This window comes from Gasterosteus aculeatus, chromosome Y (assembly GCF_964276395.1).
Source record: "Gasterosteus aculeatus chromosome Y, fGasAcu3.hap1.1, whole genome shotgun sequence".
NCBI classification, from domain to species: domain Eukaryota; kingdom Metazoa; phylum Chordata; class Actinopteri; order Perciformes; family Gasterosteidae; genus Gasterosteus; species Gasterosteus aculeatus.
Window position 1 is genome coordinate 4,690,232 of NC_135709.1, and position 15,554 is coordinate 4,705,785.

The 15,554-nt window shown below is 43.2% G+C and overlaps 1 protein-coding gene across 7 annotated transcripts in view; it reads left to right on the plus strand.

The window, feature by feature from the left end:
- LOC120812615 (cortactin-binding protein 2-like) overlaps positions 1–15,554 on the plus strand; it is a 65,532-nt gene that overhangs the window by 29,502 nt on the left and 20,476 nt on the right. The gene's annotated exons all lie outside the window — the stretch shown is intronic.

Consider the following 15,554-nt stretch of genomic DNA (forward strand, 5'->3'; position numbering starts at 1 on the left):
TGCCGCTTTCTTTTCCTGGGTGAAGGAGTTATGGGGCTTGGTAGGGCCATGGGGGATGCTGCACAGGGAGAGACTGTGGCTGCTGTATTTGGCAACGATGAGGAGGGTGCTATGTTGCTAGATGTACTGGGCTCAACAATCTCCTAGGAGAACAAGACATTACATGAGTAATTATAATGCAGAAATGGATAATAAATCATGTGGAGTAGATTATTAACATCTACATTCTGACATCTAAAGAACAATGATAAATTCATAACAACAACAACAATTGAAACCTTACCATAATGATTGTTACTGGATCCTCATCATTAATTGATGAAACAATCACAGGAGGGTGCACAGAAGGCCTGGAACCCAGCACCTCATGCATATCCTCAAAGTACTACCACCTAGCAGCTGTTGCCTCTCCAGCATCTGTTCCTGAACCAGTTTTGAGTATTTTTAAGTCCTGGAGGAAGACAGAAGCACATTGCTCATAATTATATAATCAATTTACATTAGTAATTTAGGATATGCTTTTCACAATTCAATATGTTGTGGTAATGGATGTATTGTTGTTTTAATGTCAGAATGTATTTTCTAAATTAAAGTGACAAATGTTACAAGAAATGACAGTTTCGCCTGCTAAAATATGCCTGTGTTAATTTAAGTTAATAAGTATAAACATAAAACGTTTTGTTAAATAAATGACTAGTATTCAGATTGTTAAGGTTTTCATAACACCTCATTGCTTACCTTATAAGTTCTCCCACTTCTTGGCTGCTTGTTGGCCGTTCAGCTTTCCTTCCAGCCCCATTTCTTTTACTAGGGTCCTGTAACATTAAACAATACAGTAATGAATTAGAATTATATAGAGCTTTATTGCCAGGTATACACAGAAGGAATTTGTTTTGGTGACAGAAGCTTCCACAGCACAAACAGAATGAGTGACAAGGCATAGATAATAAATAGAATAAAAATAGAATAATATGCTTTAAAAAAAATTCAATATACAAACATAGGTAACAGATGGGAAGTATGTACAGGAATGTTATGTATAAACGCAAGGAAAAGCAAAAAGAAGTATGGTGTGTTTAAACAGTGGAAATTACATGCCCATATCAAACAGAAGTCAGGCGGAAGCACAGTAATGTTTAAAAGATTACACACTCCCAAAGTTGTTTTGAAATGTATTTGGACTTAAGGAAACGTTGCTCGTTGTCAGCGCGAAATCGAATGATCCTCTGGGTTTCCTCAGGTGTCCCTGTTTGACCATACAAGATCTGATCATGTTGCAAAAAGCCTGAAACTGTAAGCACTGTTTGTTTATAGGATATCGTGTTCACATATAACAATAAGAAAACAATGCGTTCATATCAGACAAAAGATTAGGCAACCGTGGGACTGTTGTTGGTGAACTTTAGTGATTTTTTTACAAACTTTTTTTTTAAAGAAATGGCCGTAAGAATGACTACAAGATTGAATGTAACATAAAGAAAATCATTGCTTGTCATTAAAATACTCATTAATGCCTATAATACTTCTCCTTTTTTTGTTTGGGCAGCCATTTTGCATCTGTAGCTCGTAAACCTTCATTTGGAGTGTGGTCCTGAAAAATCTTCATTTGAAGGGCTACCTGGTCCTTCCCCCTACCCCTACCCCTCCAACCAAAAGAGAATTGGGACAACCCTTCCCCTTCACAAGAAGGGGAAAGTGAAGAGGTAAGGGGTAGAATTGGAATTGGCTCTTAAGTGACTCCACCGTCAGGACACCACTGTGGATTCCGTCCGTTTCCTGGCCTCCATCATCACTCAGGACCTCAAGTGGGAGCTGAACATCAGCTCTATCACCAAGAAGGCTCAGCTTATTCTTCCTGGGGCAGCTGAAGAAATTCAACCTGCCAAAGACGATGATGGTGCACTTTTACGCGGCCGTCATCGAGTCCATCCTCTGCTCCATCACCGTCTGGTACGCTGCAGCCACAGCCAAGGACAAGGGCAGGCTGCAGCGTGTCATCCGCTCTGCAGAGAAGGTGATCGGCTGCAATCTGCCGTCCCTCCAGGACCCTGAAGCGAGCCAAAAAGATTGTAGCCAACCCCTCTCACCCCAGGCAAAAACTGTTTGTATCCCTTCCATCTGGCAGGAGGCTGAGGTCCATCAGGACTAAGACCTCCCATCACACGAACAGTTTCTTCTCGTCGGGCTCATCAACAGAGCCCAGTCCCCCACTGACTGAATCGGACATTCCACCGGTCACTTTCTTTCTTTCACACTGCACACGTGACTTACACTTTTTTTTTCAATTTTCACTTCTCACTTTCTGTTCGCTTAGCCACTTTTTTACTTTTTAAAAATGTTTAAACATTTTACTTTTATTCCTTTATTTCTAAACTGACCCTTAGCCTTATACTACTAACCCATCCATCCATCCATCCATCCATCTTTAACCACTTATCGTGGGTCGGGTCGCGGGGGCGACAGCTCCAGCAGAGGACCCCAAACTTCCCTTTCCCGGGCCACATCTACCAGCTCTAACTGGGGGATCCCAAGGCGTTCCCAGGCCAGTACAGAGATATAATCTCTCCACCTAGTCCCCGCTGCTCCGATTCTCCGGCCAAACTCACACTCCATCTTCCCCTCACTCGTGATACTTGGGGTAAGGACACATTCACTACCTGGAGTAGGCAATCCATCGGTTTCCTGCTGAGAACCATGGCCTCAGATTTAGAGGTGCTAATCCTCATCCCAACCGCTTCACACTCGACTGCAAAACGCTCCAGTGAGAGTTGGAGTTTACAGAGAGAAGATGCCATCAGGACCATTGGGGATATGTACTCTCTGTGGAAGTGGAATTACTGTTTAACAATTTTCTTGTTTCCTTTTAAATCTAATCTGAAATTCAAGTTTGCTGTGACCGACATCAGTGGACATGTCTAAATACAGGTGTTCTGCAGAGACACATCCATGTGTTCTGCCAGACTTCACAAGTTAATACTTCTTGGTGGAGCAGTTGAGATTAGCTCACGTTCTTTGTCTCGACTGAATGGAGGTGAGCCTACATATTTATTTATCCTTTGCAGGTTTTTGTACAGCAAGACAAGTAGCCAAGTGGTGAGGTATTCTGTCTACGAAGCCAGACTTCGAATCCCACACCAGGCACTGATTTTCTTGTCTTTGTTTGTCTTTTTGACCGCGTGTCTGGTTGACCGCTGCCCCCTCGACATGCAAGGGGAGGGCCAGGCCCATTTATTGCTGCTTGCAGCTTTAATTTATTATTGTTCTTGCATATATATCTATTATAGTACAGGTGCAGTCCGCTCAGACAGTTTTATATGAAAGCACAATTGCAAGTGGATGAAGCCAATGACAACGGGTTCATAACTTTCTAAAGTATATTATTATGAAATTATATAAATAAATATATTGATGTAGGAAAAACATTGGACTGCTAACATGCATAGTATCCGTTCTGGTCAAGCTTTTTTGGTCCGTGGAAGTCTGTTACCAAGACTCCAGTTTGCCCATTTTGCCGGCGCCATTTTGGATTACGGCAGTTGCCATCTTTACTTTTTGCAACCGGTGAACGGAAGTTACCATGTTTGGAATGTGTAGGAGTGTCGTAGTGATGTCGTAAACGTCTCTGGTAGCACCAGCAACCTGTCAATCACAGTAAGCCCCGTCCCAAGGCACACCCTGCATCAAGGTTTGTTTGATCCTAAATAGACTATAATTTACTAAATGAGCTTCATGTTGTATTGAAGAAGACTTAAACTAGAGGTGAGAAAATAAACTCAGGAGAGAGTGAGTGACTCTCTCCTGAGTTTAGTGACTCATAAATCAGGAGAGAAGATGAGCCATTTTTTCATAGATGTCTACGGGACCAGAGGAGTCGTCCTGTTGCTCCCTAAAGAGGAAAGTCTTTCATCGTGCGCCCTGTTGTTTTACTCACTTTGCTTACGGCTCTTCTCAAACCCCTCTACATTGGTCTCGAGCATCATACTCAAAAACAAGCGCCCCTCCAGCACTCTTGATGTTTGCTTGTGTATTTGCCCGGACACGAACGGCTCCGTCTGTTTGACCCTACTCTTTCTCATAGTTTTTGGTCGCGGAGCTGGAGATTGGCAGACGGCCAATGATTCAACATTCAGACCGTCATGAATGGATTTAAATTAAGCCACTTCAGTGCATTGGGCATCTTTTTTGGAGGGCCCTCAGCTTCTTCCTGCTGGGGGCCTTTTGCTGGTCCCACGTAAACGGGGCCGCCGGCCATCTTACCTTGCTATCCAATCTCATTGTACGCTTCCGTCATTCCATCAAAGCGTTTGCCTTTCCTCCACCTCTCTCATCTGTCCTACACATCTCCCCATTTCCTCTTGCAGTGATCCATGTATGTTTCTCTGCTGAGATAACCCCCCCCCATCCCAGTGCAGCATGCATGTAAAGGTTGATGCTAATAATACTGAGTTCAGACTCCACCTCTGCACTTGTAAATACTATAGTATTACTGTTGTAAATACAATCCCCCAGTGCAGAAGCCAGTGGATAAACATCTTATTTGAACCTGATTAGCTGTGGTGGCTGACCTTTAGGTATACTTGAAATCAGTGTTAATTTCGTCGACGAAAACTATGACAACATTTTTTTGTTAACGAACCTTTTTTCCATGACTAAGACGAGACTTAGACGAGACTAAGACGTGACAAAAACTATAAAAAATAAAAACTATGACTAAATATATTCTAACTTTTGTTAACAAGAAAAAGTTTGCCAACCCCTATAGACCTGTCCTAGGAGGGACATCTAATGGACAACCAAGTACTGCAAGCTAGACTATTATGCAGTTGTAGACACAACACAGGGGGTCTGTAAGAATACGTGTTCAAGATTTGGAGCCTGGTCGGGGTTATCAAAAATTCCGCCGAACGACTTCTCTCGTTCTGGGAAATGTATTTGTCAGATCACAGGTCAAGTATCAGCGCTGCGTCTGCAAAGGCAGGAGCAGTTCAGGCAGCACACAGGCCGGAAGCACAACTAACTAACATCAGCAAGATCATCATGTTTTATAACCCTTGAAAGACAGAGAAGGAAAGATTTCTATTGGCCCTAAACTGGCGTAGAGGAGGACCTTCCACCTCCCGCATCTAAAGATCCGGTCACATCCAATGTCCAGACTCCTGAATTAACGTAAACATCAGCGAACAGAGTGTGTATGTTGAATAGTGTTGGTGTGTCTCTAACCCCCCTTTGGCTGGTAAATCTGCTAGTTGACCCGCAGACCTTGCATTCCTCAGCCAGGACATAAACTGACTCCCCATCTTGTCAGACTCGTGTCTGCCTGCTCCTTACCTAACTCTTAAATCAAGACAAGACAGCGAACCCCCAACTAAGCCCTTGAAAAGAACTTTTGATTATCAATTCCCCCTTTTTACATAATTCATTATGTAAACCCAAAAAAATCAAAAGAAACCACTAATCTAAACGCTAAAAATCTATATCAGTGAATACGGGTGAATGCAGCAGTCATGGAAATCCCTAAACAGTACAAAAAATCAACACCACATCTAAACCGAGTATAATAGACACAGAATACATCCTAGCCTAAAAATATCACACCATCTACGTGTATGCATCCACTATATATGATGTGTGCAACAGTTAGCAGATTACGCGGACAGGAATGTTGAACCTAAAAGGATTTCTTCTTCAGGTCCCTCGAAGTCGGTTCTTACCATACCTATCTCCTCTCCAATCTCCTCTGGCCCTAACAATTGGATCCTTTCATGTAACAAAGCCATCTGGTATGGCAGGGGTATTTTAGCATCTATTGCAGAGGTGATGCATCGGAGACATAGTTGTCTGATACAGGGGATGCAGCAGCATCCACAAAGGGCAAAAACCACTATTGCGATTACTAAGGTCAGAAAAACTGACAGGAAGAAGCCCTTCCATTGTCCAAAGTATTTACCAAAGTATTTACCAAACCAATTACCGACGGTGCCGTCTATACCAGAGTGTTCAGCTAATTCAATAGACATGGCTCTTAGTCCGTGTAATGCTCTAGTAAAGGATCCATCTGGGGCGGTGTTATTGGGGATAAAAGTGCAGCACGCTTGGCCAAACATCGCACACACTCCTCCTTTTTCAGCTAATAACATATCCAAAGCCATCCGGTTCTGGTAAGTCATCAATGAGGTGGCCGATAGTTGGCTGTGCACCCCTTTAAGAGCATCTCTCGTCATATTGGTGAGCCGCTGGATATTTAGTCGATCCACATTTTTGTTTACAGTTATAAAAGGGAACAATGATTCCCATCCGGCCGCTATCTGATCCGTTAACTTGTATTGATCAGGTACCCCTCTCGGCACCCCAATAGCATCGAAATAAACAGGGGATCCTCCTGTTAGGCTAAATTCTCTTTTACTGCGACTGAATGAATTACGCCTTTTTGCCTCGTTACTCAATGTTTCAGCGGTTATTGGAACTATTTTAAGCGGAACGATGAGGGAAACTGAGGTGCATTTCCCCTGCCACTCAGCTGACAGTACATTAAGTAATCTCCTACCGCCGCAGTACCAGTAGATATCAGAGCGGGCCTGGGTCAATTCGGTCATATTTGTCCAGGTGGTTACATCAATTGTCACATTGCACCATGAATCGGTTAAGGAACCTACGTTCAGTCCCCCTTTAAGATGCTTAGTGAAACAGGTATAATCGCCACTTATGGGAGTGAACATGGGAGGGATTGCTTGTGGTTGTGATCCTGGAAAAATAGTTACCCACGACTTGCAACCTTCACTTGGATTCTCTGTAGTATATAATTCTATCAGGCAGTCAATTTTACCGGCCTGGCTAAGGACCGAGGGCACTGTCCATAGGCTGGCTCTTGCACCTGCACAGGCCACACAGTCAGCGGAGTCCATTTGCTGCGACGCAGTTGTGATCCAATCCACCCAGTAATTTGTCTGGGAGAACCCCGTCTCTGCGGAAAGTTTGTCGTGGATCACAGCTAGATCTTTTGCTATATTTTGGCCCTTGGGGTTCTCGGTGACTTCTTCAGCCTCAGCAGTAGTGGGATTCCCCTCAATGTCAGGTGACACGTATTTAAATTTAATCAAAGCCATTGGATCTTTATCGGCTACATCTACTCCTATAACCATGTACCACTGAGTAGGATCACTCTTCTCATGACTCATACCGTAATAGGTGCCCACTGCTCTTGGAGCAAATGGTGACTCTGCTAATCCGGTCACAGAAATCATTAAAGGATTGTGCCCCTTATCCCGAGCCCCCGATTGATCTCGAATCAGTGTAATGGCTTTTTGTAAATCCACCCCCGGAGTTCTACTACCCCACTGTCTCTTGAAAGAAGGCGATGTGTAACCATATGGGCCTGTGTTCCATCCTACCATGTCCCAGGATGTACACCAATGTTTTATGAGCCTCCCCCAGGGGAACAGACACATGTACACATCATATCCCCTCCACTTCTGTTCATTTGGTCCACATCCAATCAGTGAGCACAGATCTACTCGGAACACTTGGGTTCTGTAGGTTTTATTTAATTCTAATGTCACGACACCGTCCACCTTGCGGTGTGTACCCACTGCTCTAACCCTCCGCTGGAGTCTCCTGCTATTTTGGTCTGCTGCTTCTACCTGAGACGTGGTCAGATTGTTAACATTCTGTTCTAAGTTCTTCAGCTGTAATTCCCACCAGAGAAAAGGCAGAAACACTATCAGAGTAATGAAAAGGAGTACTAATCCTATGTTAGCCCCAGTACATCCTAGAGGAGTTCTCATGATTTCAGAGCTTGATTAACTTTTAGAATGCAAGATACTTTTATTGAGATGTAGATTACTTTTACGGCAATGATTATTAAAGAGATGCTTTCTTCCACCTCAAGGGATTATTTCCTTATGGGGAGCCTGAAAACGACTCCCTCTTTTAGCAACGAAAAACGGAGTAGCGGCTCCTTAGTTTACTGACACCGATGTTCTGAGTCTCGTTTACTCTATATTCCTCGATCTTAACCGATATCTGGGCTCTGCGGTTTGTGCTGAGGCAGGCTGAGGAACTATGCCTGTTGTGATTGTTTCCCAGCTTCCCCTTGACCTGTGTACCACAGCATACGAAGCAACAAGTTCTCTGTCTGGCGTCTGGTGACTATGGCCGTCGCAGTAGTAAGTGTCATCAGGGTCAGTTAGCGGCTCCTTTTCTAGCGTCGCATGAAGTTTCATTTCCTGGTCTGTTAACTCTGCACACACTCTGCAACGTGGCTGCGCTGGCCATGGCCTGCTTGGTGGCAATAAATGCAGCCTCTGCCTCCCGGGTCCACACCAAAGGCTTTGAGTAGTCTTTATAGCCTGCACCCAATATCAACGCCCTCAAGGGGGCCACCTGCACCGAGAAATCAGGTATAAAATTCTTGCTCCATGTTACAAGTCCTAAGAATTTCATAATTTCTCTAACCGTCGTGGGCCGAGGATGTTGCAAAATGGACAACTTTTGTGTTTCAGGCATAGCTTGCCCTGATGGTGACACAATTCTCCCCAGGAAAGTCACCTTCTGTCTCCCAATCTGCAATTTCGATTTAGACACTTTGAAGCCGTTTTTCTGTAACCACTGCAGAACCGTTCTGGTAGCGGACATAATCGTTTCTGAGCTAGTCCCTGATCGCAGGATGTCGTCCACATATTGTAGTAAAACAACTCCTTCTGGTAGTTCTAACTCGGCCAAAATGGTCTTCAGAACATGGTTAAAAATTGATGGTGAGTCCACATAACCCTGTGGTAACCGCGTATATGTATATTGGCGCCCCTTATACGTAAACGCAAACATTTGTCTCGGGCTCACAGCTAGAAGGACACAGAAAAAAGCATTCGCCAGGTCAATGCAGGTGAACCATCTTTTATCAGGGCCTATTGCATTTAACATTGTATAAGGATTTGGGGTGTCATAGTGAGTTGGTACTACAACTTTGTTGACGAGCCTCAAATCATGCACCATTCTATAGTCAGGCTTTCCGGGTTTAGGGACCAGGTTAATCGGGGTATTCCCGGGGGACCCCGTCCTCTCCAATACACCTGCCTGCAGCAACACTTCAATTGTTTTTTCTATCCCTGCTTTTTGTTCCTCCCTTAAGGGGTACTGAGGATGGTAAATTGGGACCGTTCCGGTTTTTAATTCAATTACCACTGGGGCCATTGGAATCAATCCCACATCAGCTCCCCCTTTTGTCCAAAATGTATCAGGAAAATCATCTAGCATGAGCTGTGTGTTCTCATGGTCAGTATTTTCCCTACCATGTGTGCGGCTTAGCAGGTGTTTCTCTGGTATAAGTTTTACTTCTGAGGTATGTGCAATACGGTACATGTCATTAGCCTGAGAGTAATGTAAGTTAACATTTTGAGTGGGCACCCAGTCCGTGGCATCAACCCCCGCTTTAACCATCGGCCCCATGTTCTTAGCTTCTCCTCCGCTTTGGATGAGCAAGGTGATGTGAGGAGCAGAGGTCTCTTGTAGCGCATATAGAACTTGTAGTTCAGAGGTTAGCTCCAACGCAGCTGCCACACTTTGTTTCCCCACATAGATCTCTCGGACCTTAACAGCAGGATGTCCATGGACCTCGCTTTCAAACTCAAGTCCACTCCACAGGGTGTCATAGTTCTCATCAGGAGACAGTGAATAGTTCATCGTGCAATGAGGAGGATCCGCAGGTGGTTCAGTCGGGTGTAATACCTTGAACCATGGGCCCCAACGGCGGACAGTCTCATGCAGAACAGTTCGATCATAGTCCTCCACTCTCCCCCACCAGACCTCTGCTTCGTCATTCAGCGTCTGTTGAACTTCAGCTTGCAGCAACTGGTGGCCATAAGAGTGGGGTGTGGCACATCGTTGCTGTGTCCCATCCGGGAATGTTACAGTGATACATCCCTTCGTCATTTGCATAAGGATATTTTGGGAACACAAAATGTCTCTTCCCACCAGGTTAATCGGGCAGGCAGTGGAAACCAAAAAGGATTGGTCAAAACAGAGCGATTTCCATTTACATGGGACTCGAATAGAAAGTGGCCACTCCTCTGATTGACCCGAAAATCCGATAACTGGCACAGTATTCCTTGATGGTGGCAGTGGCGTGTTTATTGTGGAATACCTAGCACCTGAGTCCAGCATACATCTGTAATCTCTTCCGTTCATTGTCAGAGTCACCATGGGTTCTGAAAACAGGTTACCGTCAGCCGTCGGATCTGGGCACCCCTATGGCATTTGCTGATGACCTGGGGCCTGATGCCGCAGGCTATTACCCTGTTGTAGTGTATGTGGTGCTTGTGGTGGATAGATATCATAAGGGTATTGAGCTGGGTTGGACTGAGGCCTCTGACCCTGAGGTGGATGGGGGCATGCGTCGGACCAATGTCCAAGCTGTCCACAGCTGAAACAAGTATTCTGTCGTTGTCTAAACTGCCCTCCATTGTTTGGAACTCTGCCACGATTTCTCCCTCCCCACTGTCTTTTCGGTTGCCTGAAGCCACCGTACAGTGGGGCCCCCATCATGTGTTGTGGTTGCGGGGCATAAGGTACGCGGCCTGTTGTGGCTGCTGGCAGGCTGGCGCACATGGGAAGGGAGGGGGGTCTGGATAAGGGCCATATTGAGGTGGCCCTTCCCCCTGAGATGGCGCTGTTGTTTGGGTCATCTGTTTGGCTTCACTCTTGCCCTGGTTCACCTTCTCTCTGCTTTCCTTCAGCTGTGTTTTTGCCAATTGTAACTGAATATTGTTTAATTCACCCTTTTCCTTATCATATTTTTCTTTGCTCCGGTCCACATAGTGTTTAATCTGTGAGGACCAAGCATCAAAATTCATGTCAGACAACCCCTCTATTCCTCTTAGTTGGGTCTTCATTGTCTCCGAGACAGATGACTCTATGGCAAGAACCTTCTACTGTATTAGAGGAATATAGCGCTCGATTGTTGAGGCTTATAACACCAGTTCACTCGTATTGTTTTATTTCTCTTGTGTTTATACCACCATCATTTAACTATGATTTTCCCTTTTACCCTTTAATACATATCCCCACAGATGTGTAATCCGGTCAAACACTTTTCACTGTCGGATTCTTAGTCCTTTTTCAAGTCCTGATACGCCCAGCTTCCAGGTTCGGTAAAACACCAGGAGTTACACCAACCACCCACACATTTCCCAGTATGAAAAACAACAAATCTTTCCCTGTGTCCTTATTTCTTCATCTAATATTCTAACCTGCCAGTCCACGAATCACACGAGTAGGACTGCAGGACCAGAGGTATCTACGTACCACACGGATTGCAACTAGGATTTCTACAGACTAAGATTAACATAAATTTACCTAAATCCCTGCTCTATTCTAAACTGCCAGTCCACGACATGCATACGTGGGACCCCAGTCACCAGAGGTATCTACGTACCACACGGATTGTAACTTGGATTTCTACAGACTAAGAGTCGACCTCAGGGAACTCAAGTGAGCCCCGTCGTTCCTTTTTAAACTCTTCATATATTTACCTAAGTCCCTAAACCTAAACCCCTACACTATTCTAAACTGCCAGTCCACTGCATGCAAATGTGGGACTGCAGTTACCAGAGGTATCTACGTACCACACGGATTGTAACTTGGATTTCTACAGACTAAGAGTATATATATTTTTACCTAAATCCCTAAACCTATGGACACTTATTCACTTTCCCTAACGTTGAATTCAGTGTGAGTATGTGCTTATACTTTACATGTGATCAACAGGAAATTTTCAAATTTAGTTTTAAATTTAGTGGTCTTATAACGACCTTATTCAGTCAATGGACAGAGACGAATTCTGCAGTTGACAACAAATCTTTTTAGAAGTATCCAATCCAAGACATTTTATTCATTTAGAACAAAAGGTTGTCTGCTCACCTGATTCTGTTTTGGGCCCTTGTTGTCAATGCTGAACCACGCCGCCGGTACTTTCAGCTCGGTCCGGAAAACGGACGTCCCCGTCTTTCTTTGTCCAGGTCGGCAAATCACGTCGGGGTCACCAAATTGTAAGAATACGTGTTCAAGATTTGGAGCCTGGTCGGGGTTATCAAAAATTCAGCCGAACGACTTCTCTCGTTCTGGGAAATGTATTTGTCAGATCACAGGTCAAGTATCAGCGCTGCGTTTGCAAAGGCAGGAGCAGTTCAGGCAGCACACAGGCCAGAAGAACAACTAACTACCATCAGCAAGAACATCATGTTTTATAACCCTTGAAAGACAGAGAAGGAAAGATTTCTATTGGCCCTAAACTGGCGTAGAGGAGGACCTTCCACCTCCCGCATCTAAAAATCCGGTCACATCCAATGTCCAGACTCCTGACTTAACGTAAACATCAGCGAACAGAGTGTGTATGTTGAATAGTGTTGGTGTGTCTCTAACCCCCCTTTGGCTGGTAAATCTGCTAGTTGACCCGCAGACCTTGCATTCCTCAGCCAGGACATAAACTGACTCCCCATCTTGTCAGACTCGTGTCTGCCTGCTCCTTACCTAACTCTTAAATCAAGACAAGACAGCGAACCCCCAACTAAGCCCATGAAAATAACTTTTGATTATCAGGTCTCTGGGCCTGAGAAGGGAAGAAAAGGACTTTAATATGGCTATTAAATGTGACTAAAACTAGACTAAAACTAATTACATTTTAGTCTAGTTTTTGTCGACTAAAACTAGACTAAAATGTTCTGAGTTTTCGTCGACGAAAACTAGACTAAAACTAAGAACGATTAAAATGACTAAATGTGACTAAAACCAATATCCATTTTTGTCTAAAGACTAAGACGAAGACTAAATCAAAAATAGCTGCCAAAATTAACACTGCTTGAAATGTGCCGAGGTTCATCTGTGTTTTTACTTTAATTTACCTGAAGGTTCAAGTAACGCAACCTTTCTAATAGATTAAAGTTAATTTAATAAGAAAGTAGTCTGCCTAAATAAATAAACCAGGAAATAGCATATTGGCTTGTTTAACTTTGTTAATATTTTCATAAGTATCGCAGCAATAATACGAAAAACGTAAAGACACCAGATGAAGTGAAATGAATGTCCTCTGGTCAAACTCCCCAGTATGCTGTAGCCCTCCTCTAATGACAACTAGTGGGTCAATGGGATCGATGGAGCACTCTTATTTGGAAATAGAAACAAGCAAAGGCTCTAACCTCATGTGCAAATTTAAACATTCAATTCTAGATTTTTTTCTTTTTCATGATGTTCATAATCAACTAGTTTCATGGGGATATCTTTCAGTTTATTTAAGTTTTTATCTCTTCCTCCTCTCCCCTGTGTTTATATTATCTCCTTGGGATTCACTGTCAATCTTGGTGTACATGTGTGTGTGTGTGTGTGTGTGTTAGACTCTGAACTCCATCTCCTTCTTTGACGAACATCTCGCTGCGTTGTCCCTCTTTATCTCCTCTGTCTGCCTCTTAAATCTCTTTTTGCCTTTTGTTTTTTGCTCTCCCGCCACCACATTTTCACTCCAACGTCTCTCGCCCGTTAGTTAAATATTCCTCCCTCGCCGACTGTCTGCTGCCCGTAATGTCAATCGTTTTGATTAATTTTAGAAATATAGTCTTCTAAAGCTGAAAGTTGTCATTCATTTACCTTTTCATCATATAGGTATTTTTACATATTGGTAACATCAGCCCCCTCTTGTTGTTCACATTGCGCGTCTGCAGTAGGGATGGGAACATTCACCGGTTCGCATCGATGCATCGCCATAAAAGCTCACAATGCGATGGCCCGGATCAAAAAAGTATGCACCGGATACCTTGTGGTATGAATCACGGTGCAACATTTTTGCATCGGTATAATCCGATGTATTTATATAGAATCGTGTGTAGGCGAACACCATTTAATATTTAGAAATGTGTCCAACGATTTGTGACAAATAATTTTATATTTAGATAGATGCCTCCCCTCTAACTGTTTCTAAGCGCACTCATCTCCACTGCTGTCAGTGGCCGATTATCGTGAAGTCTCGCGCGAGTTGGAGGAGAGAGTGTGGGAGAGCGTTACCATGGCGGATGGAGTGTTAGACATCCCGAAAACAATAAATCCAAGGTTTGGCAACACTTTGGATTTCCAAAGAAAGATGGGAAATTTAATAAATCCCATGCCATCTGTAAAATATGTCGTGCTGCCATAAAGTACACCGTCAGCACAACTAATTTAGGGACGGACCTGAAGAGGCGACATGGTGAGACGTCTGCCTCCTCATCAGATTCAGGTATGGCTACAGTGGCGAGCTCTACCAATACACCTGTCAAGCACACTGAGAAAAGTATTGCCACTTTTTTTCATGCCCTGCTGGCTACCAACTCAACTAGATCAAAGGAAATAACCGAAGCCATTGCCTTACTTATCTGTAAAGATATACAGCCTTACAGTGTTGTTGAAAACGAGGGCTTACAATACCTCCTCAATATACTGGAGCCGAGGTACCACATTAAAGTAGAAAGCTATTCACAAAAAAATGTTACATTAAGAGAACACTTACACACATACACACACACACACACACACACACACACACACACACACACACACACACACACATATACACATACATGTTATCTTTTGTCAGAGACCTTGTTTATTATTTTTGTCTGACAAATAAATAAATCATTATGTACCATATTAAATTGCATAGAATTATATTATTTTGCATCACATCTCGTTGAATCGCATCGTGTCGAATCGCACTGCATCGCAATAGGGCTGAATCGGATCTAATCGCATTAGTAGCTGCTTTAATGTATCGGATCGTTGGTAGTGTATCGAGATGTGTATCGCATCGTCCTCAGTGATGGAGATGCACATCCTTAGTCAGCAGGGTTTGCTTGTCCTCTCTGGGTCACAGGGTTGGTCTCTGTGCAGCTGCTCTACTTTCTTCTTCCGTCTGTAGTCGCTAGGATTAAGAGCCAGTTAGACGAAAATATTTTCTGTCATGATTATCTTTGGGCAAATTTACTACAATCAACAATATCCTTTTTTGTGTAGTTTTGATTTCTTTGATTTCTTTGAATACGCTGCATAATATTTTTTATTTATTCTTGTTATTATACTTTTATTTAATTGATATTAAAATATGTAATACAATATGTAATTTATTTGCGTGATTGCTATTAATGCCTTGGCTTAAATAAACAACTTTTATAGAATATGTCCTTACAAAAAGGTAAAAGCAGTTGTATACAATAAATAGTTTAAACAACTTGCACATTGGATTTATCTTTGTCATGCTTTTATTTTGGTAGTGTCACATCTGCTGTCTGTCACCACATGGCAACTTTTACTCACATGTCACTCGTGTGTATAGTACGTCCCAGTTTCTTATAAATTTCTATTTGAGTGAAATGTAATTCTAGTCATAGTCAGAACAGATTAATGAAGCTCTCAGTTTCTAACTCATTGTAACGGTGGAATCTCATTGTTGTCAGGAATAAGTAGCCTAATATTAGCACAGTACAACATAATACTATGCTATACATTTAAAAATACATAAACACAGCTTTGTAAAAAAAACA